At 40.4% G+C, this 27842-nt stretch overlaps 1 protein-coding gene across 6 annotated transcripts in view; it reads left to right on the forward strand.

The window, feature by feature from the left end:
• pcbp3 (poly(rC) binding protein 3) overlaps positions 1–27842 on the forward strand; it is a 125365-nt gene that overhangs the window by 13135 nt on the left and 84388 nt on the right. For 4 of the 6 annotated variants that reach the window (XM_035773032.2, XM_035773036.2, XM_035773037.1 and 1 more), the window contains exons 2-4: positions 11439–11529; positions 11916–12026; positions 12956–13082. The exons of 1 other annotated variant lie outside the window; for it this stretch is intronic. The gene's annotated coding sequence lies outside the window, so the exon portion shown is untranslated. Of the gene's footprint in view, positions 1–8538; positions 9048–11438; positions 11530–11915; positions 12027–12955; positions 13083–27842 lie in introns of those variants that run through there. One more of the 6 variants, XM_035773033.2, reaches the window with a different exon arrangement.

Raw genomic sequence — 27842 nt, forward strand, 5'->3', positions numbered from 1 at the left:
ATATGTTATTAAGGGTCTTAATCAATTGGAAACCACACTGCCATTTCACCCTGATTGTTTAAGATGTACAGTGCTGTGAAAAAGTGTTTGCCTCCTTTCTGATTTCTGATTTTTTTTTGCACATTTGTCACACTTAAATGTTTCAGATAAAACAAATTGTAATATTACACAAAGATAACCCAAGTAAACACAACATGCAGTTAAGTGATAACTTTTATTTATTAAGGGAAAAAGCTATCTGAACCTTCATGGCCCTATGTGACAAAGTAGTTGCTCCCCCTTGTTAAATCATGAATTTACTGTGGTTCGTCACATTTTTTGGAAAGATGAGTTCAATTTCACTGGCCACAACCAGTCCTGATTACTGCCAGACCTGTTGTAACAAGAAATCACTTAAATAGAACCTGTCTGACAAAGTGAAGTAGCCCAAAATATCTCAAAAAGCAAGGCATCATGCCGCGATCCAAAGACATTCAGGAACAGATGAGAAACAAAGTAATTGACATCGATCAGTCTGGAAAGAGTTACAAAGCCATTTCAATAGCTTTGGGACTCCAGCGAACCACGGTGAGAGCCATTATCCACAAATGGAGAAAATGTGTTACAGTGGTGAATCTTCCCAGGAGTGGCCGGCCTACCAAACTTACCCCAAGAGCGCAGCGACAACTCATCCAAGAGGTCCCAAAAGAACCCACAACAGCATCTAAAGAACTGCAGGCCTCACTTGCCTCAGTTAAGGTCAGTGTTCATGACTCAACCATAAGAAAGAGACTGGACAAAAATGGCATCCATGGCAGAGTTCCAAGGCAAAAACCACTGCTGACCAAAAATAACATAAAGGCTTTTCTCACTTTTGGCAAAAACAACCTGATGATCCCCAAGACTTTTGGGAAAATATTCTATGGACTGATAAGACAATGTTGAACTTTTTGGAAGGTGTACGTCCCATTACATCTGGTGCAAAAGTAACACAGCATTTCAGAAAAAGAACATCATACCAACAGTCAAATTTGGTGGTGGTAGTGTGATGGTCTGGGGCTACTTTACTGTTTCAGGACCTGGACGACTTGCTATGATTGATGGAACCATGAATTCTGCTCTCTACCAAAAAATCCTGAAGGAGTATGTCCGGCCATCAGTTCGTGACCTATAGCTGAAGCGCATGTTGGTTCTGCAGCAGGACAATGATCCAAAACACACCAGAAAGTCCACCTCTGATTTGCCTAGAAAAAACTAAATGAAGGTTTTGGAGTGGCCTAGTGAAAAAAGGTGGTTCATGCTAGAAAACCCTCCAATGTGGCTGAATTAAAGCAATTCTGCAAAGAAGAGTGGGCCAAAATTCCTCCACAGTGATGTGAAAGACTCATTGCCAGTTATCGTGGTGGCACAACCAGTTATTAGGTTTAGGGGGCAATTACTTTTTCACATAGGGCCATGAAGGTTCAGATAGCTTTTTTCCCTTAATATATAAAATCATCACTTAAAAACTGCATTTTGTGTTTACTTGGGTTATCTTTGTGTTATATTTAAATATGTTTGATGATCTGAAACATTTAACTGTGACAAATGTGAAAAAAAACAAGAAACCAGGAAGGGGGAAAATACTTTTACCAAGCACTGTATTTGAGATGTTGTCATATGGACTCAAAACCTCACCTAATACAGCATAAACATTATCCTTAAACCTGTGGGGCAGTTGTCCTTTATAAACAACTGATTGAATTGCGGTGTTCGAGTTTGTAGCACTGGCGGTGGGTGGACTTTGTCTTGTTTTGAACAAAATAAAATGATTCTGTAATTTTTGGAATATGACCTGTGCAACATCATAGACAATCTGGGATATCCTCAGATAGTGGTGGGGCTGCCATTGGGCTTGAACACAGACACGAGATTGTGGCTTTAACATGAGATTTTCTCACGTGGTTAGTGATGGTACCTGCAAATAATATCATGGGTCAGTAACTCACACACAGACACACGCACACATGTACTCACACACACAAACAGGACTTGCGATGACCAGGCAGAAAGCCTGGCTCCTATGGCATAAACATGTCTAGGTTCAAGATATACATCTGAGTGGATCAGTCTAATACTGTGGCTGGCTGGCTTCTCATCCTTCTCTGTGGTACTGCGCAAAAGTAGACAACCTCACGGGGTCAAACAAAGGGTGTCTAAGGAAATATGAAATTACATCTTTAGAATTATGCAAAACACATCCATATCAATCGCCTCTAGATAAGTTTCACCAAGGGCTGACAACAACCAAATTTGAAGCGGCACCGGTTTTATGGTAGTTCATTACTGATAACAAGGAATGCTAGAGCCTGTTTGGAAGCGCTATTTGATTAGCCAGATCGCTTACATTGCTGTAACTGGGCTACTCTATTTAACATAAATAGTGGGGAGTGATATGATGCTGTGAACATTTGCTTACTCCTCTTCGTCCTGAGTGGGAAATAACATAAGGCCTGCTCTTTAGATTACTGACAATATCAAATCAAATTTTATTGGTCACATACACATGATTAGCAGATGTCATTGCGGGTGTGGTGAAATGCTTGTGCTCCTATTACAAGTAATATCTAACAAATTACACAACATATACCCAATACACACACATCTAAGTAGGAATTAATTAAGACTATATACATATGGACGAGCGATGTCAGAGCGGAATGGACTAAGATACAGTAGAATAGTATAGAATACAGTATATGCATATGAGATGAGTAGTGCAAGATATGTAAATATTAAGTGAATAAGACGCTGTAGAATAGTATAGAAAACAGAACATGAGATGAGATGAGTAATGCCAGATATGTAAACATTAAAGTGACTGGTGTTCCATTTCTTAAGTGGCCAGTGATTTCTAGGCTATGCCTATATACAGCAGCCTCGAATGTGCTAGTGATGGCTGTTTAACAGTCCGATGGCCTTGAAATCGTTTTTCAGTCTCTCAGTCCCAGCTTTGATGTACCTGTACTGGCCTCGCTTTTTGGAAGATAGCAGGGTGAACAGGCAGTGGCTCGGGTGGTTGATGTCCTTGATGATCTTTGTTGCCGTCCTGTGACACCGGGTGTCCTGGAGGGCGGGTAGTTTGCCCCCGGCAATGGTTGGGAAGACCACACCACCCTCTAGAGAACCTTGCGGTTGCAGGCTGTGCAGTTACTGTACCAGGCGGTGACACAGTCTGACAGGATGCTTTCAATTGTACATCTGTAAAAGTTTGTGAGGGTTTTTATTGACAAGCCAAATTACTTTAGCCTCCTGAGGTTGAAGAGGCTCTGTTGCGCCTTCTTCACCATACTGTCTGTGTGGGTGGTCCATTTCAGTTTGTCAATTATACGTACGCCAAGGAACTTGAAGCTTTCCAACTTCTCCATTGCGGTCCTGTCTATGTAGATAGGGCGGTGCACCCTCTGCTGTTTCCTGAAATTCACGATCATCTCCTTTGTTTTGTTGACATTGAGTGAGATGTTGTATTCCAGGCACAACACTCCCAGAGCCCTGTAGGCTGTCTCATCATCATTGGTAATCAAGCCTACGACTAATTGTGTCTGCAAACTTGATCATTGAGTTGGAGGCGTGCTTGGCCACACAGTCGTGGGTGAACAGGGAGTACAGGAAGGGGCTGAGCATACACCCTTGTGGGGCCACATTGTTGAGGATCAGCGGAGTGGCGGTGATGTTTCCTACGTTTACCACCTGAGGGCGGCCCGTCAGGAAGTCCAGGACCCCGTTGCACAGGGCGGGGTTCAGATCCAGGGCCTTAAGCTTAATGATGAGCTTGGAGGCTACTATGATGTAGCTATGGTCAATAAACAGCATTCTTACAGGGGGATTCCTCTTGTCCAGATGGGATACGGCAGTGTGCAGAGTGATGGTGATGCATCATCTGTGGATCTATTGGGGCGGTAAGCAAATTGAAGTGGGTCTAGGGTGAGGTAGAGGTGATCCTTGACTAGTCTCTCAAAGCACTTCATGATGACAGAGGTGAGTGCTACTGGGCAATAGTCATTAAGTTCAGTTGCCTTTGCCTTCTTGGGTACAGGTACAATGGTGGCCATCTTGAAGCATGTGGGGAGAGCAGACTGGGGTAGGGATTGATTGAATATTCCCGTAAACACACCAGCCAGCTGGTCTGCTCATGCTCTGAGGATGCGGCTGGGCCAGAAGCCATGCAAGGGTTAACACATTTAAATGTTTCACTCACGTCGGCAAAGGAGAGGAAGAGCCCAAAGTCCTTGGTAGCGGGCTGTGTTGGTGGCACTGTGTTATCCTCAAAACATGCAAAGAATGTGTTTAGCTTGTCCGGAAGCAAGACGTCCATCTCAGCGACGTAGCTGGTTTTCCTTTTGTAGACTGTGATTGTCTGTAGTCCCTGCCACATACGTTGAATTGCAACTCCACTTTATCTTTATACTGACGTCTAGCTTGTTTGATTTCCTTGCGCAGTGAATAACTACACTGTTTATATTCTGCCATATTACCAGTCACCTTGCAGCTGTTAAATGTGATGGTTCACACTTTGTTTTGCATGAATGCTACCATCTATCCATGGTTTCTGGTTAGGGTAGGTTTTAATTGTCACAGTGGGCACTACATCTCCGATACACTTCCTTATAAACTCAGTCACCGTATCAGTGTATGCATCTAGATTATTTTCGCAAGCTACCTGAAACATATCCCAGTCCATGTGATCAAAACAATCCTGAAGTGTGGATTCCGATTGCTCCGACCAGCATTGAATAGTATGATGCATGGGTACTTTCTGTTTGAGTTTCTGCCTATAGGACGGGAGGAGCAAGATGGAGTCGTGGTGAGATTTGCCGAAAGGAGGGCGGGGGAGGGCTTTGTAAGCATCACGGAAGTTTGAATAGCAATGGTCGAGAGTCTTAGCAGCGCGAGTAGTACATTCCATATGTTGATACAACTTCAGCAGCCTAGTCCTCACATTTGCTTTGTTAAAATCCCCAGCTACAATAAATTCAGCTTCATGACATGTGGTTTCCAGTTTGCATAAAGTCCAGTAAAGTTCTTTGAGTGCCGTCAGGGTCTTGGCTTGAGGTGGGATGTAAACGGCCGTGTTGATTACAGAAGAAAATTCTCTTGGGAGATAATATGGTTGGCATTTAATTGTGAGATATTCCAGTCGGGTGAACGAAAAGACTTGAGTTCCTGTATGTTCCTAGAATTACACCATGAGTCATTAATCATGAAACACGCCCCTCCACCCTTCTGCTTCCCGGAGAGATATGTATTCCTGTCTGCGCGATGTACTGAGAATCCTGCTGGCTTTACTGACTCCAACAGAGTATCCCGAGAGAGCCATGTTTCCATGAAACAAAGTATGTTACAGGCCCGATGTCTCTCTGGAAAGAAATCCTTGCTCTAAGCTCATCAACGTTGTTATCCAAAGACTGAACATTAGCGAGTAACATACTCGGAAGCAGTGGGTGGTGTGCGCGACTCCTAAGTCGAACTTGCAGGTTGCCTCGAGTGCATCTCGGTGGCGAGGTTTTGGGTCGGCCTCTGGAATAAGTTCAATTGCTCTGGGTAGAGTGAACAAAGGATCTGCTCCAGGGAAGTTGTATACATAAAAAATTAAATACTGCAAAGTTTTCTAAGAGCTGCCATCTCTGTCGGCGCCATCTTATGATATTATATGTAATATTCATGAATAAGTATAGCATATTTATTTTTCTCATCATAATAACAATAACTAATGAGGCTGAACATGGACTTAACATGAACATTGTAAATTCTTAAAATAGTATTACTTTCTCTTAAAATAACTATTCCAAATGACCTGTGCACTGGGGATTGAATTTTGAAAATGATTTTTGAGGCTGTTTTAAGCCTCCAGGACCGTAAATGGTGATTCCTGGTCTAGATGATATTTTCCAAATATTTATTTTGTAGAGTCTTGATTTTTTGGGGGGACAATGTTTTCCACAGAATGTCATATCATGCGGTATGTCACCTCACAAACTGTACATTTCAGCTTTCTGAAGAGCTGACACATTAACTTTAGTAAACCTGGGTATAAAAATGGACTACGCCCAAAATGGCACCCTATTCCCTATTTAGTGCACTACTTTTGACCAATAGGGTAAAAGAGTGCACTATATATGGAATAGGATGCAATTTGGGACACACACCTCTACTAATCCTCTCTTTACAGTGTCACAAAATGACATGAAAGCAAGTCATCTTACTGCACAGTGAATGGGCTCTCCCCAAGCTACATCAAAGCGCTCCAAGGAATTATACACACAGTCAAACTTATGTGATGCAAGTAGTTCTGGTGGCCCATAGTGCAATTAAGCAATTCATACATTATGTAGTGTTTGCTAAAAAACTTCATATGGCTAGCTAAGCCCCTCTGCTGAATCTTTTGTATAAAAGTGATTATAAATCCTACAGCTCCTGATGGGTTTCTAGGTATGAGCAGTTTTACAATTTCCCTGTTTGTGTGTGTTTATGTGTATGGGTGGGTGCGTGCGTGAGAGAGAGAACGAGATCCCCTCCCCTAAATGTTATATCTGCAACCTTGGATGTTGAAGCTCACAAACTTTTCAGTCAGGATTTTTTAAAGACTGTATGTCAAAAGTACTGTACCTTAAAACTCCCTTGCCAGCACAGATTGTGAAAGAGTACAAAACATTAAAGAACACATTCCTAAAATTGAGTTGACCCCCTTTTGCTTTCAGATCAGCCTCAATTTGTCTGGGCATGGACACTACAAGGTTTTGAAAGTGTTCCCCAGTGTTCCCATGCTGACTCCAATGTGATGGACATTCTTGATACACACAGGAAACGGTTGAGCATGAAAAAACGCAGCAGTGTTGGAGTTTTTACTGCCTAGCACCTACTACCAAAGGCACTTAAATCTTGTGTCTTGCCCATTCACCCTCTGAATGGCACACACATACACAATCCATGTCTCAATTGTCTCCAGGCTTACAAATCCTTCTTCAACCTGTCTCCTCAACTTCATCTACACTGATTGAAGTGTATTTAGCAAGTGACATCAATAAGGGATCATAGCTTTCACCTGGACCCCCCTTGTCAGTCTATGTAATGGAAAGAGCATGTTTTGTACACTCAGTGTATATCAATGATGCTGTTGTACTTACATTACTGATCTATGTACAGTTGAAGTCGGAAGTTTACATGCACTTACATGGGAGTCATTAAAACTTGTTTTTCAACCACTCCACAAACCACTCCACTTTGTGAATGACTCGTCATTTTTCCAACAATTGTTTACAGACAGATCATTTCACTTAAAATTCACTGTATCACAATTCCAGTGGGTCACAAGTTTGCATACACTAAGTTGACTGTGCCTTTAAACAGCTTGGAAAATTCCAGAAAATGATATCATGGCTTTAGAAGCTTCTGATAGGCTAATTGATATCATTTGAGTCAATTGGAGGTGTATTACAAGGCCTCACTTCAAAGTAATGTATTTTGATAAGGTGTATATAAACTTCCGACTTCAACTATATCATTGATATTTGATGAATAGTTTAAAAACATTTGTACTGTCCCATAGTAACTATGTGTAAAATGTGTCACTGTGCTTGCTCAACAGTATATAACTTCCTTCCTCACATGTCTGTGACTGATCTCGGGTCCTCTGCTTCGCAAACACAAGTGACACCATCTTAGCCAGTTGTGCCACCGAAAAGGTACCAATCCGATAGCGAAGGTGTAGACATTTCAAGCTGGGGAGTGAGGCTATAGTGCGACAAGACCTGAGTGCAAATATATGCGTATTTAATTATTTGTATTTTAAATACTTATTTTCTGTGTATTTAAGGATATTCAAATAATGTGGCCAAATCAAATGCTTCTATTTGACAACAAATTATGTTGCAGTGTGTAGGTAAAATCACTGAGGAAGCCAAGCCAAGTCAGTAAAAAAAGCAATATTACAACCTGTGTTAATTGCGTAGTTTGCTCTATAACCCATTCGTTCATACGCCACCGAGACATACAATAAGGCCATGACAACAAAAAGACAGCAGTCACACACTGGTGGAATAAATTCTACACTTACGTTTGTTTCATCACAAAACCGGAGAGCAACATGTGTCCAGTGAAGTCCACAAAGCAAATACTGCATGTACCAAACAGTGATATCACCTGCAGAATGGTCAAGCAAGTCAATGTTTTTGACAATTTACTAAACAACTACTGATTTAGAACCACTGAGTTAAACATTAAACATTTAAACGTTATCAAATCAACAAGGCTATATATGCTTAGTTTAATACACTGAAAACAAACTTAAAGATACCAATAATTTAGGCCAATCAATGTCTCTAAATATCATGTGGCTGTCCATGGTACTGGTTTCTCTGTGTTTGTGCGCATGTGTGTGCCTAAGTAAACAAAACAAATTGGGAATCCTCCTACTTGTAGACTAGTTGAACGCCAATGCCAATCCTCCTCTCTTTCATTTTGGCAAAACGGTCTATGGCTCTGTCATACAGTACACTTTTAGTTTTTGTTGTCATGGGTTACCAGGCTAAAATGCTGGCTGACTTCCTCGCATGGGCAACAATGTACCAGCAAAGTTAGCTAGCTAGCTAGTTAATGTGAGCCTACTCGCTCCCCTCTTCCGGCTCCCCTGATTGAATCGTGGGATGGGACAAGGACATGCTGGCCGGCCAAACCCTCGCCTAACTCGGACAATGCTGGGACAATTGTGCGTCGCGTCATGGGTCTCCCGGTCACAGCCGCACGGGTCTTGAACCAGCATCTGCAAAGAGCACAGCTCCTTTTACTCCTCCGGAGATAATATGGATATAGAGATGCATCTGCTTGCCTCCCCCTGACGGCTTGTGTTTCGTAGCAAGCTTTCGTAGGGGCCTGCAATTCATTATTAATACTCATAATATAAATAGTTTAGGTTGGATTAATATTGTATGATATGTTCTGTAAGGCAAAAAGATATGAGTGACTTATTTGGGAACATAAAATGGTGGTCTTAAATTGAAAACGGTGCTAACCTCAGGGAATAACGATTTGCGGTAATAGAATGTATGCTCTTTATGATGTAATCAGTTGGCATTTGCTTGTATTTTGTTTACTCTTACTTTATAGATACACCAGTATTCAACTCAATGTGGAAAGAGACATTATTGATGCTTACGAATGAAGTTGCATTTAAATGCAGCTCACAAGCTTCTGAGTAGTAGTTTTGCTCCAATCACATGGACGATCAGTGCATTGTCAATGTCAGGTTGTCACACATCAATCCAATGCCTTGGCCTCATTCAGTAGGTGAACAGTGTGGAATGTTGCAGGTAGAAATATGAACAGAACTGACTTGAAACCTTATGGTACATGTCAGAGAGGCATTCTTATAAGGGCCATACAGTATAGACCTGGAAAAATGTACTTGCCCCACAGTCTTATAAAGGTTAACTACTCTGTAGATCTACAGTATATACCTAAGTTCCTTTATTCTCCCTGTCTGTCTCCCAAATCTGCTCAGACAGACGGATGTGCTATTACTATCAGAACAGCCCATAGTCCTGAACAGGGGTCAAACACTAATTTCTAAAGGTGATGATATTGTGAGGATATTTAAAGGGGAAATTAAAGGAGGAATAAGCGAGGATAAAGTATTAGGCTTTTTAGATATCATTGCACATTCATATCTGATTCATGTGCCGAGGCCCTTTGCTGACTTCAATGCTGCGTTGTAATAGAGTTTCACCTCTGGGAGTCTCGCCATTGGCTCTCTGTCAGAGGAGAGATCCGCTCACCATACGCCACCCTAGTTCCGAGGAGGAAGATAAGATAAGCTCCCATTCTCTGTGTGCGCCTATGTCTTTTATCATTTCCTGTAGACTAGAAGAGCGATGTCTTGGGGATGGGGGTTGAGTACATCAGACAAATGTTCTGATCCAGGAAGGCTTGTTTTCTAAATTCAAAAGCAATTTCCATTGAAAATAATTAGACTAATATTTAACAGAATATATCATCCTTTATACCTAGAACATGATGCATACAATATCTAGCAACCATGGAATCTTGTGTACATTCTGCGTCTGGCATGGCGTGGCTAAGGGTTAGGCCGGGTTAAGATTTTGTGGTGTATTATTGTGTGAATGTGATAATCCAGCAGAGGGCAGTGTCCTCCCCTAGTAAATCAATCTCAGTGGCAAAGTGGTATAGGGCTGATCTTGGGTCCGTTTTTCATTTCCCCCACTAATAGTTAAGGTTAGGACTAGGACTGGAGAAGCTGATCCTAGATTTGGGGAATCTTCACACTGGAGCAAGTCAGAGCCAGTATTCACAATAGTCTCAGAGTAGGAGTGCTGATATGGGATCGGGCTTGCCTTTTAGATCATACTGAATAAGAATATATCCTAGATCAGCACTTCAACTCTGAAACACTTTTTAAATACGGGCCCTAAAGACACCATTTAACATCCTCACTCCCCCACCTTCCCTCAACACATCATTAATGTGACTTTAACATTGTTGTATGCCTGTCTGTGTGCATGCATGCTTGCATTTATTATATTCACAATCACATAGCTCCCCATCCCATGCTGCTGAATCCATGGTACAAGCCAGCAGAGGGAGCTGTGGACACAATAAAAGCTACCAACATGTGCCTTGAGCCACATCACTTTTGTGAGGATACAATCCATAGTTTTTTTGTCACATGATTCCACTCTTTTCCCCTGGAGTAGTGGCGGGCTCCAGGCATAAGCGACATAAGCAAGTAGTCTAGCCAGCTGTCTCAACTTGTAATAATGATGGTCGAATACCGACCGGGCCCGCAGGGCATTTGCCCAAGGGCCCTGACGTCCAGGGGGCCACCATTGATGTTGTTTGTCACTCTCACTCAGATGTCATTAACATGGCTTAAGTCTTGGCAAAAATAGTAGAAATGCATGAAATTTGTCGTAACATTTCTAAACTGCTCTCTGCCCAATGGCAAAATGTGAAGAATTGCAGAAATGTTGCTTCAAAACCGCAACATTGTCTCTACTCCCCATGGCAGAATGTGTAGAATTGCAGGAAATGTACTTTAAAACGTACATGTTTCTCTCTACCGTCAAGAGGGGGGCAACTAAAATGTGTGTGTGGGGGGGGGGGCAACCAAATCTTGCTTAGGGCCCCCAAAAGGCGAGGGCCGGCCATGCCTGGGATGTTGTCTTGAAATGGCTTAACTTAACACATGGAGTACGTGTTTTTACAGGCTGTAAAATACCACATTGTCATATGAAACACATTCATTTTATTGATTTGAGACATACTGGTAGAATGTAGGTAAAAACACAGTACAGCATTTATTCTTTCTCCATTAATTAATTGATATTCATGTAAAGTATGAAAGTCAAATGCACAGGGCACTACTTTGTTACTGATGTATTACCTTTAATTGCTGTGATTTCTTCCAGTTTTTCCAACGAATCCAATATAAACCTGAAGAGGAACATATTATTGGACACTTAAACCATTTGAAGTGGTCACCAAGGAAGCATTGCTCAGGTAAGTACTAATATAGGTGGGTTAATGCTGTGTACCTTAAGTTTCTGAGCTTTTACTTCACATTTAATTGAATTTCTTGTCAACATTGATGCCTTTGCCTGCACTTGTCCATAAAATGTGGGGGTAGGTCTTGACAAATTAACATAACTGCCACAGAGTTGTTCAAATTATTTAATAACTGCCCCTAAAACCAAATAACCTAAAATGTATAACTGGAAATTACAATTACAATGTCAGAGCAAACAATATACTGTATAACAGCACAGCAGAGACATTCACAACTGTAACCCCTCATTGTGATAATATATTCTAGTATACCATGTACTTGACATTTTACTGTATTCCACCATTACCTCATGACCGTCTGTCCATCTCTCCTGTTCCAGGTAGAACGGCACTGGACAGACGGAAGTCTCCCCAGTCCTCTGGAAGGTTGACAGCACAAGGTCACATGACCTGGAAGAGAAAACCCAGGAGACTTTTGGGATCCCTTTTTGGTGAGAGAACAATCACACCTCAATGATCTGCCTTTCTCGGCCTGGGTCATGTTCATTAGGGCCACGCAATTGTAAGTGTTATAAAACATTTTGCTCAGGGAACCAAAAATGAGCCTTTCTTATTGGACAAGTTCAGGTTTTCCCTCCCATTTTCAGTCCATCCTTTTAGTGCCTAATGAACATGACCCAGGTCTCCCTTGAAAAAACATATTTGTCTTCCTGGTTTAAATTAACATTAAATAAGTATAAAATAAAGAATAATCCACCTCTCAGCCAAAAACCATGAATATGAACAAAGCTATAATTGATATCTGTAGCAAATAGAAGCTAGGTTAGCCCGTCGATACTGAAACACGAATATCTATCTATCTGAGTAGATACGGCAATGCAGCACAGATGTGTACATGCACACATGCTTACACACACAGTCAGTCATCCATTCAATCAATCACACATGCATTCCCACATATACAAAAAAAAAACATAATCACACATGCATTTATAAATGCATGCACATGCCCACAAAACCCACATAAATACACAAAGAGACAGATCGACATTATAGCTTTGCATCTCTGCATTCATTATAAATGATGCCCCACTATAATTGAAAGAGGAAATTATGGGAAATACATAATGGTGTAGTTTACTGTAACAATTCTGTTTTTGCTACTTTTCCCTAATGAGAGAACTTAGCAAAACGCATGAAGATGAAGTAACCCAGTCCACATGCACATGTGCTTGCCTTTTTGCTCGGTGGCCCTTTCCTCTTTAGCTAACAGTACATGAAGGCCTTGCCTGAACAAGGTCTGGTCTACTGCCGTAGAACCTATGAACCAGAAGAGATGACAGACACATGGTGGCGTTTGTCATGTCAATTAGCCCTATCTAGATGTTAACTTTCAATGTTTGGTGCTCTGGCTGTGTAGAATGGGCCGGTTATCAACCTGGAAACAAGTCTAAAGGCTGATGAACTGATCTGCACGGTCGTCCCCTCTGCTTTCTGCCAAACGGCTCCATTAATGCCCTGAGAACCCACGACCTAGCGCAACTCTGGTGAGTAAAGGCTACGCTAGCTCTTTTCTTTTCCTACATGGTGCTCCGAAGAAGCTGCTAATACTACTAATTGGAATTGGAAATTGGCTCGCAAGGGTTTCCCTGAGTTGGCTGAGTTTAAATTGGGTATTGACCCCGTCTCCATTCCATGATGTTAGTTTTCCTCTTTTGTTTTGTCCGTATTGGAAAGCTTTATTCCTGACAGAGACAGAGGTTTTCTGTTAAGTTTTCACTAACGGTAGTGCTGATAGGTGTCGAGATGGGTGATTTAGGATGGGATGATTCATACTTTTTGATTCAGGATTTTGGTTGCATCTCCTTTCTAAAAGACTAAGTTGTACACAGGATTGAAAATGGTTTATAAAACCATTTAGCCGATGTTTTGTTTCACTATAACATAGTTTTTGATCAGATAAATTACTGGCAAGTCATATCGAAGAAAAATGGTCCCAAATGTCGCCTGCCCTTATGTGTGGACGAGTGACATTCAAAATGTCAGTCATCGTTATAATCCCCGTGTTGTATCATCCACAAAGTTGTTGCATCGCATTGCTTCCTTTCCACCAGGGATGTTACTCCCCAGGGAGATGTTGTCCTTTTTGTCATCCTAACTAGTTTTGCCACATTGGCAGCTTTTGCTCAAGGGTGACCAGTTCAGGCGCTGCCGAGTCATGAGTAAAAATAACTCACGGAGACTCACGCCCAGAGTTATGCCGTTACTTATGTATATTTTAGATCATAAAGAGCAGAGAGAGGGAAAATGGTGAGCGCGAAAAACTCCAAAAGCTGACTGTATCTTTGGCAAAAGCACAACCTGGTCTCTGAGCATTTTGTATTATTCTATATGTATGTCCGAGACACTTCATTTAGTACGATACCTTACGTGTCCTATGGTATGTATTAATTAGTGGATGTCCATCACCCATTTTGTATGATATGTTACGGATTACAATTTGTATTATATGTTTACAAATTTGCAAAACATACTATATGTTATGAATTGGAAACGTACTATATCTACGAATTTGCAAACATACTATTTGTTACAAAGTAGTTAAATGTACAGTATGTTACTAATTTGCAAAACGTACTATATGCAGGGTTGGGGAGTAACAGATTCATTGTATTCCGTTACATGTAAGGGTTTAAAAAAGACTGAAACCGTAATCCGTTACGTAGCCAGGAAAAATATTGTTATCCGATTTCAAATACTTTTGAAAAATGTGATGATTACTTCAAGGATTACTTTTAAATGTATTTTAAGTTTCTCCAATGTCATTCAACAACAGGAATAGGCTTTTGTAGGCAAGATATGTCTTCCAATGATGCGACTGCTGTCGGCATCCAAAGATTATCCAACTTGAATAAACACTTGTGTAGTCTACGGCGATATGGATATCACTTATTATTGATATCTACATGTTAATCACACTGCTGCTCTTTGATTTAGCTACTTGCGCCTTATGGATTGTGGTTGTTGTGGATGGCTGTTCACAAATCTAAATGTGTATTTGAACAGAATAATGGTTGAATTCAAGAAGTTTATACTGCCTATCAATCATTGTTTTCAAACCAGTTCACAGACAGTGAAAAATGCGCTCTTGCAACAGCTGCATAGTGCGGATCCCAGCCTATAGAATACAAGTGAGGCTTTTATTGCTCAATCTAATTCATGCTGATAATTTTTTTTTCCATAGGCCTAATTGACACATTCTCAAACTCGTACACTTTTGATAGACTTAAAGGGGGAATCTGTAGTTGCTACATCCATTTTTGGACTAAAATATAAGCTTGTTTTTCTCCAATGTTTGTAAACATTGTAAATGTAAACAAACACTGTTTAACCTCGTAACATGGATGGTCAGTCCTTGCATCCATAGCTCTGTCTATTAATCTGAGAGTGGTTACATTTCTCCAGGCCCATACCTCAGCTTTTTACTAAAACAGAGGCAGGCGACAAAATAGGCTAATAGCAAATGCAGCATATGGCATTCATTTTTCACGTGTAAAATAGCACTTTTTAGTAGTGCTTAAAGCATGCCATTCCATGAGCGCAGCATTTATTTTTCAACTCGAATCAATGGGTTACAGTTACTAGTTACTATATGTTATGAATTTGTAAAACATATGATATGTTACAATTTCTAGCTAGCTGGCTAACGTTAGCTAGGCTAGGGGTTAAGGCTAAGTTTAGGAGTTAGGTTAAAGGGTTAGGGGAAGGGTTAGCTAGAGGTTAATGTTAGGGTTAAAGGGAGGGTTAGCTAAAATGGTTAAGGTTAGTGGACGGGTTAGCTAACTTTATAAGTAGTTGGGATTGCTCGACGTTAGTGTTATAGCCCATCCATCAATCCCAACCAACCACCCTACTTTGGTTTTTACCTTTTAAGTACCCATCTGTCTTATGTTACCATCCCAAACTAATTTAAGTGTCACAGGTTAACTTATACAATGTGACGTCCAGTCTACGGGACCAGTCTGCAATGCAAGGTAGGTCTATACAAAGTTAGATCACTCTTCGAGAGAGCATGGCTTTCATAGTATTTTCTAATTCCCAAGGATGTGAGAGAATAGGAGCTATTTTACCGTTCTCAGTTAGTCAGAAGTGCAGACATTGCATCATATACCGTATGCAAATATATATTGGTTCATATAACTGTGGCAGATAGTTATACTGCTAGGACTATGTGCAGGCAGGCAGATGTGGTTGTCTAGCGTTTCCTCTGAGTCCGCACTTTGAGCTGAGTGACGCACGCGTCAGAAGGACACACTACATGGGCGCCCATCTGCGTGAGAGTGACTGATCAAGATGGGCCAAAGATTAGTCTTTTTAATATCTGTGTGTTTTTAACGGCCACCGTCGTCATCACTGCTTTTGGACGAAAGGGGAGAAGGAGGGGGACCTTTTGTTGTTTTTCTTCTGGATATGTTGTAACTTTTATAAATGCAGCATTTATTAATGTATTCATTACTCATAAACTAATCTGTCAGACCAGGACACAGGGAGGCAGTCTAATTTCCTCCGCTGTACTCCTTCAATAACTTTGAAATAGTGTGCAGGCACTGGCATTTATGTTGCTCACCTTAGTACAGAGTACGAACAAAAACACATACTCTCTCTCACACAAACACACACTCACACAAGCATGTACGTGCACACACATCATCACTACCTTATCTCTGAGTCATGCTCTAACACTACATAGAATTTGTCAGATATTAATACAGCCTCTACTAGCAACATTTTTTTTATTTTGCCATTCCGCTTTTACTAGCACAAATCAAATTAATCTCACAATGAGCTTGTATTGGGAACGCTCAATGGACGTAATAATTAGAACACAGGAGAGGAAATGAAGGCATTAAACGTCATGAGCAGTTTAATTAATGGAGAGGGTGTCTGTTAAACTTTCGCAGATGTAAGGACATAGTCATGTCAGATACTGGCAGATTCATTACTTGCCAACAACAGCTGCAAATTCCAATAAACTACAGTATATCATGTTTTGAAGTTCACTTTCATTGTTTTGTCTAGCAACACTATCATGAATCTAGCAGAGTGCAGTATTAATTTAGTATAGCACAAACATTTGTTAACATGTTTCTCACACTGGCTTTAGCCATGGAGGGAGCAGGCCTGCCAAGGCAACTGCATGGGGGGTTACCTAGCAACACTTGCCTCAGAGGGAGACAACGGCTTCATAGGGCGACAAATTCCCATGATTTGTGACTGTTCAGACCAAACGCCTAGTGCAATAGCTAAAATGGCTTTGAAAAAATATGATTTCAGCTAATAGGGTACAGCATCTTCCAAAATAACTGCATTATGGCATGACCTGGAACACTACAGAGAAGATTTCTAATGCTTCCCCGGTCTGGACACCCTGGAATGATACAGATAAGATTTCTAGCTGACCACAACCACAACTGACCACAACTACTAAACCACAACTACTGACCACAACCACAAAAAACTACTGACCACAACCACACAACTACTGACCACAACCACCCAACTACTGACCACAACTAATGACCACAGCCACACCACTACTGATCACAACTACTGACCACAACTACTGAACCACAACCACAAAACTGCTGACCACAACTACTAAAACCACAACCACAAAAGTGCTGACATTTTTTGAATGACCACAACAACCAGGAACAGCATGTAAGCAAAGCTTGAATGAGTGAAAGGATTTGCAGCAGGGAAATCGACAGGGCATCTGACAACAAGACAAGGTGTCCAATATAATTACATTCGAGTTTCTGAATGAACAGCAGACCTGTGAGTTTCCTACAATACTCTGTACTGCTTCATCATTACATCATCATTCAACAAAAGCAAACTTAAATTTACACTGAATGTTTTTACAAAGGTAATTGTGCATCTATTTATCTGAAACCCACAGCTTTAATGATTAAGAGTTGATTTGCTGAAGTGTTGTCTTCGTCATCCTTCCTTTTATTCGCATCGTCTGACCGAAGGTCTCTATGTCTTCCTTCTTTCAGTTTTCACACGCAACAACTGTAGTTTAAACACTTTAATTGGAATGACAGTTGTGTAGCCTACCCAGCAAACAGGGAATGTCTGAGGACATTTGGCAATATTCCCATTTGGTTCCTTAATTAAGGCTGACGTTCTGAGAACATTTTAAGAATGTTGCGTGATGGTTCCAAGGGAGTGTTCTCTGGGGGACCTTTGTGTAGTTCTCTGTAAGTTCCCAGGACATCACTGAGGACCATGTCAAGACCTTTTTTAGGACGTTCTCAGGACTTTCATTTTACTAGTCCTTAGGACGTTACATGATGTTCCCAAGGGAACGTTCTCTGGGGGACCTTTCTATAGTTCCCGGTTTGACCCGGGGGGCGTTTTTAGGACGTTCTTGGGACATTGTGTCATGGTCCTCTGAATATTCTTGGGACATTGTGTCATGGTCACTGCCTGTTCACCCCGCTACCATCCAGAAGGCGAGGTCAGTACAGGTGCATCAAAGCTGGGACCGAGAGACTGAAAAACAGCTTCTATCTCAAGGCCATCAGACTGTTAAACAGCCACCACTAACATTGAGTGGCTGCTGCCAACACACTGACTCAACTCCAGCCACTTTAATAATGGGAATTGATGGGAAATTATGTAAAATATATCACTAGCCACTTTAAACAATGCTACATAATATAATGTTTACATACCCTACATTATTCATCTCATATGTATACGTATATACTGTACTCTATATCATCTACTGTATCTTTATGTAATACATGTATCACTAGCCACTTTAACTATGCCACTTTGTTTACATACTCATCTCATATGTATATACTGCAATCAATACCATCTACTGTATCTTGCCTATGCCGCTCTGTACCATCACTCATTCATATATCTTTATGTACATATTCTTTATCCCCTTACACTTGTGTCTATAAGGTAGTAGTTTTGGAATTGTTAGCTAGATTACTTGTTGGTTATTACTGCATTGTCGGAACTAGAAGCACAAGCATTTCGCTACACTCGCATTAACATCTGCTAATCATGTGTATGTGACAAAATACAATTTTATTTGATTTGGTCCCCTGGAGGTTTTTGTCACGTGATGGTCCCAGGTGTCCCAAACTATTATAAGTAAAGTAATGAAATGATATTCAGGTAAAATAGTTTTAAAAAATTATAATCAATGACAATATGATTACATTTGACATGATCACTTAGTACTTGACTTTTAGTTTTCAGTTAATCTGACAATTCTCTCATTGGGTTTTTGGTATAGTTGTCTAATGTTGGTGGGGACTATTATTCTGTTTTAATGTTACTCCTGAATCACTACGATAATTACAAACATAATAGTTTTTCTTCATTGTATTTTTAACAGAGCTGAGATGTACTTTGAAGTGCAAAGTGTAGGAATAGGCTTACAGGTGAAATCAGTCATTGATACAGACATAGTTGCGTAGCAGGAAGATCTTAATGTTCAAATTCCAGGTGTTCAAATCCCAGGTGAACAAAAATTACTGTATGAACAAACATACACTTTGACATACATGATTACATGGTGTTTTCTAATTACACATTTGACACACAATTTTAAAAGCACTGTGTGTGGGGGGGGGGTCCCTAGTATTGCCAAAGACAAAAAGCTGTGACTGGATTAGTGACTCATCAATCAGGACCTTGATGGGCTTGGCAACAGTAAAAAGGGATTAAGTGTAATGAATCTAGTTACAGTGCCTTCAGAATGTATTCATACCCTTGACTTATTCAAATCAACCTTTATTTATATAGTACATTTCAGACATGAATGCAACGCAATGTGCTTCAGACATTATTTTATTGAACCTTTATTTCACCAGTCAGTTAAGAACAAATTCTTATTTAAAATGACGGCCTACCATGGCCAAACCCTAACCCGGAAGACGCTGGACCAATTGTGCTCCGACCTTTGGGACTCCCAATCACGGCCGGGTTGTGATACAGTCTGGAATCAAACCAGGGTCTGTAGTGACGCCTGTAGCACTGAGATGCAGTGCCTTAGACCCTTGCGCCACTCGGTTGCCTCAGGACAATATCTTGTCTATTATGCATTTTCATCTTCAAATACTCAAATCTCCTAGACAGTTTACCTAAACCCTTCAATAGATTCTTCCAGGTTAATTCTGAGATCCATCTACACTACCGGTCCAAAGTTTTAGAACACCTTCTTATTCAAGGGTTTTTCTTTATTTGTACTGTTTTCTACATTGTAGAATAGTAGTGAAGACATCAAAACTATGAAATAACCCATATGAAGTCATATACTAACTAAACAAGTGTTCAATAAATCAAAATATTTTTACATTGGAGATTCTTCTAATTGCCAACCTTTGCCTTGATGAAAGCTTTGCGCACTCTTGGCATTCGCTCAAACAGCTTCACCTGGAATGCTTTTCCAACCCTCTTGAAGGAATTCCCAAATATGCTGAGCCACTTGTTTGCTGCTTTTCCTTCACTCTGTGGTCCAACTTATCCAAACCATCTCAATTGCGTTGAGGTCGGGTGATTGTGGAGGCCAGGTCATCTGATGCAGCACGCCATCACTCTCCTGGGTAAAATAGCCCTTACACAGCCTGGCGGTGTGTTTTAGTCAATTGTCCTGTTGAAAAACACATGATAATCCCACTAAGCCCAAACCATGGGATGGCGTATCGCTGCAGAATGCTGTGGTAGCCAAGCTGGTTAAGAGTGCCTTGAATTCTAAATAATCACCGACAGTGTCACCAGCACCATAGCACCTCCTCCATGCTTTACGGTGGGAAATACACATGCGGAGATCATCCGTTCACCCACAGGGTGTCTCACAAAGACACGGCGGTTGGAACCAAAAATCTCAAATTTGGACTCGAGACCAAAGGACAAATTTCCACAGGTCTAATGTTCATTGCTCGTGTTTCTTGGCCCAAGCAGGTCTCTTCTTATTATTGGTGTACTTTAGTAGTGTTTTATTTGCAGAAATTTCAACCACGAAGGCTTGATTCAGACAGTCTCCTCTGAACAGTTGATGTTGAGATGTCTGTTACTTGAACTCCGTGAAGCATTTATTTGGGCTGCAATTTCTGAGGCTGGTAACTAATGAACTTATCCTCTAGGTAACTCTGGGTCTTCCATTCCTGTGGCAGTCATGAGAGCCAGTTTCATCATAGCACTTGATAGTTTTTGTGACTGCACCTGAGGAAACAAAGTTCTTGAAATGTTCCATATTGACTGACCATGTCTTAAATGAATGATGAACTGTCGTTTCACCTTTGCTTATTTGAGCTGTTCTTGCCATAATATGGACTTGATATTTTACCAAATAGGGCTATTTTCTGGATACTCCCCTACCTTGTCACAGCACAACTGATTGGTTCAAACGTATTAAATAGTTTAAAAATTCCACAAATTAACTTTTATTAAGAAGGCACACCTGTTAACTGAAATGTATTCCAGGTGACGACCTCATGAAGCTGGTTGAGGGAATGCCAAGAGTGTGCAAAGCTGTCATCAAGGCAATGGGTGGCAATTAGAAGATTCTCAAATATATCAAATATATTTTTTGATTTGTTTAACACTTTTTTGGTTACTACATGATTTATTATGTCTTATTTCACAGTTTATGACTTCACTATTATTCTATAATGTAGAAAATAGTAAAATAAAGAAAAACCCTTGATCTAAAGGGTGTTCTAAAACTTTTGACTGGTAGTGTATATACCACTGGAAAGATACTGTGATAATCTTCACCCTCCCCACTGCCACACCTCACGTAGTCCATTTTCTATGAGACACAGATGTTCCATACTCTGGAATGCCAATCTTCACATTACCAAAACCTCATCATCCCTCAATAAGCGAAGACTGGGGCTCAGCCTGTTGAACCAAACTACTCAGTAAACTCTCACATGCACACACACATTTAAACAAAACATAATGTTTTTTTTGGTGAATGCTGATCGGTTTATTTGTACATTTTTGATTAGTGGATTTTGTTATATTTTCAAATATATTGTTTTTTGTGTTGTGGTTTTTATATAAGCCTTTGGGCTTCCAACCACACCTGCGCACCGTTTAATATATATTGTTTAAGCTGTATTGTTGTTTAGAACTTATTTTCTTTTGTGAAAATAAATTACATCTTTATTAAAAAATGTTGGATATAATTTAGAAATAAATATCTTTCTAGATATGGTCCCACAATTGACAGTGCATGTCAGAGCAGAAAATATACCATGAAGTCCAAGGAACTGTCCATAGATATCTGAGATAGTATTGTGATGAGGCATATAGTATATCTGGCAAGGGTATAAAGCAAAATCTAGAGTGTTGAAAGATTCCAAGAGCACAGTGGTCTCCATCATTGGGAAATAGAAAAAATATGGAACTACCCAGACTGCTTAGAGCTGGCCGAGTGAGCAAACTGAGCAACTAGGCAAAAGTACCTTGGTCAGGGAGGTGACCAAGAACCCAATGACCAGAACTACAGAGTTCCTTGGCTGAAATGGGAGAACCTGCCAGAAGGACAACTGTCTCTACAGCACTTCACCAATCTGGGCTTCATGGGAGAGTGGCCAGATGGAAGCCACTCCTAAGAAAAAGGCACATGACAGTGCACCTGGAGTTTTCAAAAAGCCACGTGAAAGACAGAGAATAAGGCAAAATATTTTGTGGTCTGATGAGAAAAAAATATAACTAATTTGGCCAGATTAAAAAATATATATCTTTAGTTTTTGTTGTTATTATTTTATTTTTCCTTTTTTTCTCCCCAAGTCTGTGCCAGACCGCAATGGGACAAGGACATCCCGGGCGGCCAAACTCTCCCTAACTCCGGACGACGCTGGGCCAATTGTGCGCCACCTCATGGGTCTACCGGTCACAATCCGGCTGCAAAGCACTATGTCTGAAGAAAATCAGGCACAGCTCATCACCCCTACTGTGAAGCATGGTGGTGGGAGAATCATGCCATGAATTCCATCTTCATTGCACGTTCGCCATTCAGAGCAGTAGGTTAGATCTCAGCCTGCATTTTGACTCAAAGTGATCTCGTGGGAACTAAACGTTTAAAAAGTAAACTGTACTTTTGTTTGAATGTCGAGTAACGATGACCCTTGATTTGATCCTAGCTTTGTTGAAGTGATTATTTTGTATTTAAAATATACTTCCACAATAACCTCAGATCTGGTTAAAGTTGAAACAAAGTTATCTATGACTCATTAAAAGACATATGTTAATGCTAAGCTAGCTAACCAGCTAATAATAGCAATGCTCAACATTGACATTAAAAGGTGTAATTTTGTCTAATGTGCACAATCACTTTTAGTTCAGTAAAAACAAATACACAAAACGTTATCTAAGTTTTACTAATAAACATTTAGCGTCCTATATCCTCTTAGTTGTGGTTGTATACAGAAATAAACAGATAAAAGAAGACTGGAAGGCAACTTACCTCCATTGATGCCAGGCCAAAAATAAAGAAGCTAGGTATTTTTTGATCCAAAGTGGTCTGATGTGATGATGACTCCTTTCGTGGGGGTCATACCCGGGTCGTGGGGGTCATACCCGGGTCGTGGGTGTCACACCTGGGTGTGAACCCAGTCTCTTATAAAATAACAACATTGCTGGCAGAATGTGGGCACTAGCCTCTGCGCTATCAAAGAGAATGTAGTCTCGCGAAACTTCCAGATGATTGTCGAGGTTATGTGCTCACTTTTTGGAATTCAAATTTGAACATTCCTTTGACAGTTGGAGCAGTGCACTTAACGTACTGTACTGCTTGTTGCCCGCAACTGTCACTTCACTATAGACTAAATTCCTCAAATAAAAGTTATATATTTGATTATTTTGCTAGCTAGCCTTGTATGCTGACATCAATTATTATGAAGAAAGGTTCAAGACCATCATAGAAATATGCAATATTACATCTTTTAACCATAAATATGTAGAAGACTTCGATCCTTGACAGCTCTACCTGGTGCCATTTGGACATGACAATTACTACAAAGGACAAATCATATTCATGAAAGGTGAGTAATTTTCATGCTAAATAGCTAGCTAGCATTAGCTATCGATCCACACTGAAAATAAGCTAGCTAGCTAGTTAACCTAACTTAGCTAGCTAGTTATCAACTAAAAGCCAGCTAGGACCCAGAAATATTTATGACTGTGAATGGAGCAAGTGATTAACATTAGCTAGACAGCTAACCTGTGATGTATGTGACCTTGTCTTTCATTTTAGATAGCCAAGTCGATTGTCAGGATTACTTATCAGCTAACATTAGCTAGTATAAATAGTAGCTTGCAAGTTAGCTAAATAACAGACATGTCTTGCAGTTGCAACCTGCAGAATACAAAATGGCACTGTGCTGAAAACTAGCGAGCTAACAAATGTCGGCGTTGGTTTTATATTAACTAACTCTGCTGCGCTCAAGAGTTCATGCGAAGGTTAGAATCTCCTCATCAATAATAAAGCTCAAAATGTAGATACGTCTGGGTCCATGCGACTGATCATGATCATCATTATATAGATGGAGCAAGTCACATATTTACATTATCATAGACCAGTTATTCAATCATTCATAACTTAGGCTATAGCAAACTACGAATACAGATATTTTATTGAGCCTGTCTTAACGTATAGTGGTTTGTCTCCCTCACATGGGCAAGTCAGAATACTCTAGAAAGAGTTGTGAGAGTTATGGGACCAATACCAAAAGGAATTTACAAAGACCGTTAAGAGGGGTATTTAAATAATGAAAGCTAACACTTTCTGAATATATACTTTGGTTAAAGAACAACCAGTGAATGTGGTTCTACATGCCATTCTTGGTTATAGGCCACTAAGAAGTCTTGTGCTGCAGAAGCCAAGCAGGCAAACTTGATGAGCATACTGGAAGTGTGTCAGGCACTTCATTTAAAAGGAGCCACCCAATGAGTACAGGGCAGACAGAGAGCACCACTGCTGGAAGAGATGACGAGGTGGTGTCAAGAATACAACTCAGTGACAGTTAAAAATGAAAAATAAAGACACTGACCAAGAAGTTGAATGAGGCCACAGACAATGGAGGCAGAGGTGGCAAATTACAGAGAACTCAACGTGGACCTACAGGAATGCCTGATCGCCACACTTAAACCCATCCGTATTTTTTTTTGCACCATGCACTTAAACATAAGTGTTCATGAATGTTTTCATCAAGATGAATGTCAAATATACTACACTGAACAAAAAATGTTAGTTACAGTTCATATAAAGAAATCCGTCAATTGAAATAAATTCATTAAGCCGTAATCTATGGATTTCACATGACTGTGAATACAGATGTGCATCTGTTGGTGACAGATACCTTAAAAAAGATAAGGGTGTTGATCAGAAAACCAGTCAGTATCTGGTGTGACCACCATTTGCCTCATGCAGCGCAACACATCTCCATCGCATAGAGTTTACCAGGCTGTTGATTGTGGCTGTGCAAAGTGGCTGGATATCGGTGGGAACTGGAACACGCTGTCGTACACATCGATCCAGAGCATCCCAAACAAGCTCAATGGTGAGTATGCAGTCTATGGAATAACTGGGCCACTTTTATCTTCCAGGAATTGTGTACAGATCAATGGGGCTGTGCATTATTATGCTGAAACGTGCTGAAACGTGCTGGTGGATGAATGGCGCAACAATGGGCCTCAGGATGTCATCAAGGTATCTCTGTGCATTCAAATTGCCATTGATAACGTGCAATTGTGTTCATTTTCCATACAGTAGCTTATGCCTGCCTATACCATAACCTCACCGCCACCATGGGGCACTATTCACAAAGTTGACATCAGCAAACAGCTCGCCCACACAATGCCATACACTGCCATCTGCCCTGGTGAGGACAGGTTAAAAAGCTGGATGTGGAGTTCCTGGGAGTTCCTGGGCTGGTGTGGTTACCCTTAGTCTGCAGTTGTGAGGATGGTTGGATGTACTGCCAAATTCTCTAAAACAATGTTGGAGGCGGCTTATGGTCGAGAAATTAACGTTTATCTGGCAACAGCTCTGGTGGACATTCTTGGAGACAGCATGCCAATTGCATGCTCTGTGGCATTGTGTTGTGTGACCAAACTGCACATTTTAGAGTGGCCTTTTATTGTCCCCAGCACAAGGTGCACCTACCTGTGTAATGATCATGCTGTTTAACCAGCTTCTTGATATGCCCCCCCCTGTCAGGTGGATGGATTATCTTGGCAAAGGAGAAATGCTCACTAAGAGGAATGTAAACACATTTGTACACAACATTTGATAGAAATAAGCTTTTTGTACATAAGGAAAATTGCTGGGATCTTTTATTTCAGCTCATGAAACATGGCACTAACGCTTTACATGTTCTATTTATATTTCCGTTCAGTCAAAATAACTTCAGTTACTTCTCTATCAATAGTAGCACTTAGCCCCTTGCCACACCCAGAGGAGAACACCTGGATGACAAGGTATTCTATTATTCTATTCTAGGTATTCTATTGTTTACAAAAATATTTCTAAAGTCTGATTGTTATGGTTATTAATCTTAGATGTAAAATTAGCACTTGATACTTGAGTTGACTGCTTTTTACACGCTTGGCAAACAGTGTTGGGGAGGATGGCAGGGTTACTTGGCATACAGTACAGGTGAGTCAAGGAGAGGAAGGCAGGGTGAGTAAGATAGGAGGGGCAGGGCTATTCTGAGTTATCTGAAGCTAGGGACAGGGGTACACAAATACATGTCCGGGGCACAATGTTCAGTTAATGTTGGTTTGCCTGTTGAATAATAGGGATGACATTTAGTTTCTTCTCGATTCAATATACTCCTGATGAAGTCCCTGATGAAATTATGTTCACTGAAGTAGTTTAAACCTATATAATTGTTTTACAGGTCCATATTGGAGAGGGGTTTTTCATCCGAATGGACCATTGGGGATACAATTCAGCAAACAGAGAGATTTCATGTTTGTGAAGGAATGAATCCTGTCCATCTGGGGTTCAACAACCCTCAGCACCAGGAGCCTGGAGGGAAAAGCCTGCCCCACATTAAAATCATCTCCACCCCCCGGCTTGCTTAGTAATATTATGTTTGGTGTATTTTCAGATTGTTTCCAAACCTGGCTCAAAAGCAAGAGTGTAGAGAAGGAGTTCAAAATCAGGGAAAAATCAGGAAGTATTTAAGTGAAAAAATTATGGACCGTAACAAAAAAAATGGAAAGCAGATTGAGAAGGCTGAGTGGGGATGAATAGATTTGGAGAGAACTTATAATGTTTATTGAACACCACAGCCACAGCCACAGCCTTTAGTTTATGGTTGATGCAGCTTGTTTGCAATTACCCAATCTGTGTTCTCAATGAGTTCCAAGCATGTGATTAAGATGGGTGCTGCCATTCAAATGAATTACATTTCAGGCAGTGTTTGTAGTTACTTCATATAGAGTGCCTTCAGAAAATATTCACACCCGTTGGCTTTTTCCTAATTTTTGTTTTGTTACAGCCTGAATTTAAAATGGATTAAATTGAGATTTTGTGTCACTAGCCTGCCTACACACAATACCAACCCCATAATGTCAAAGTGGATGTATCTTTTTATTAAAAGCTGAAAGAAGTGTAAAGAAATATGCGTAACAAGTAATATAAGAAGTTGCAATTGTGATTTTAAAACAGTTACAGTTTAAATGGTTGTGATAGGAGAAAACTCAGGATAGATCAACAACATTGCAGTTACTCCACAATACTAACCTAAATGACTGAGTGAAAAGAAGGAAGCCTGTACAGAATACAAATATTCCATAACAAAGCAGAAAATATTTACTTTTACATGTTTTATTTTGTTTATTTAGTAACAATAAAATAACAATAACAATGCTATATACAAGGGGTACCGGTACCGAGTCAAATGTGCGGGGGTACAGGTTAGTCGAGGTCATTTGTACATGTAGCTAGGGGTAAAATGCCAAGATGACAGCTTTGCACACTCAAGGCAAAGGGTGGCTACTTTGAAGAATCTCAAAAATAAACTTGATTTAGATTTAACACTTTTTTAGTAACAACATGATGTGTTATTATAGTTTGTTTTCACCACTATTGTACAATGTAGAAAATAGTAAAAATAAAGAAAAACCCTTGAATTAGTAGATGTGTCCAAACTTTTGACTGGTACTGTACATGTTTCAAGCAGAAAATAGTCCCTGTGCCCAAGAAAGTGAAGGTAACCTGCCTAAATGACTACTTGCCAGTTGGTCCGTGCATG

This window comes from Oncorhynchus keta, chromosome 7 (assembly GCF_023373465.1).
Source record: "Oncorhynchus keta strain PuntledgeMale-10-30-2019 chromosome 7, Oket_V2, whole genome shotgun sequence".
NCBI classification, from domain to species: domain Eukaryota; kingdom Metazoa; phylum Chordata; class Actinopteri; order Salmoniformes; family Salmonidae; genus Oncorhynchus; species Oncorhynchus keta.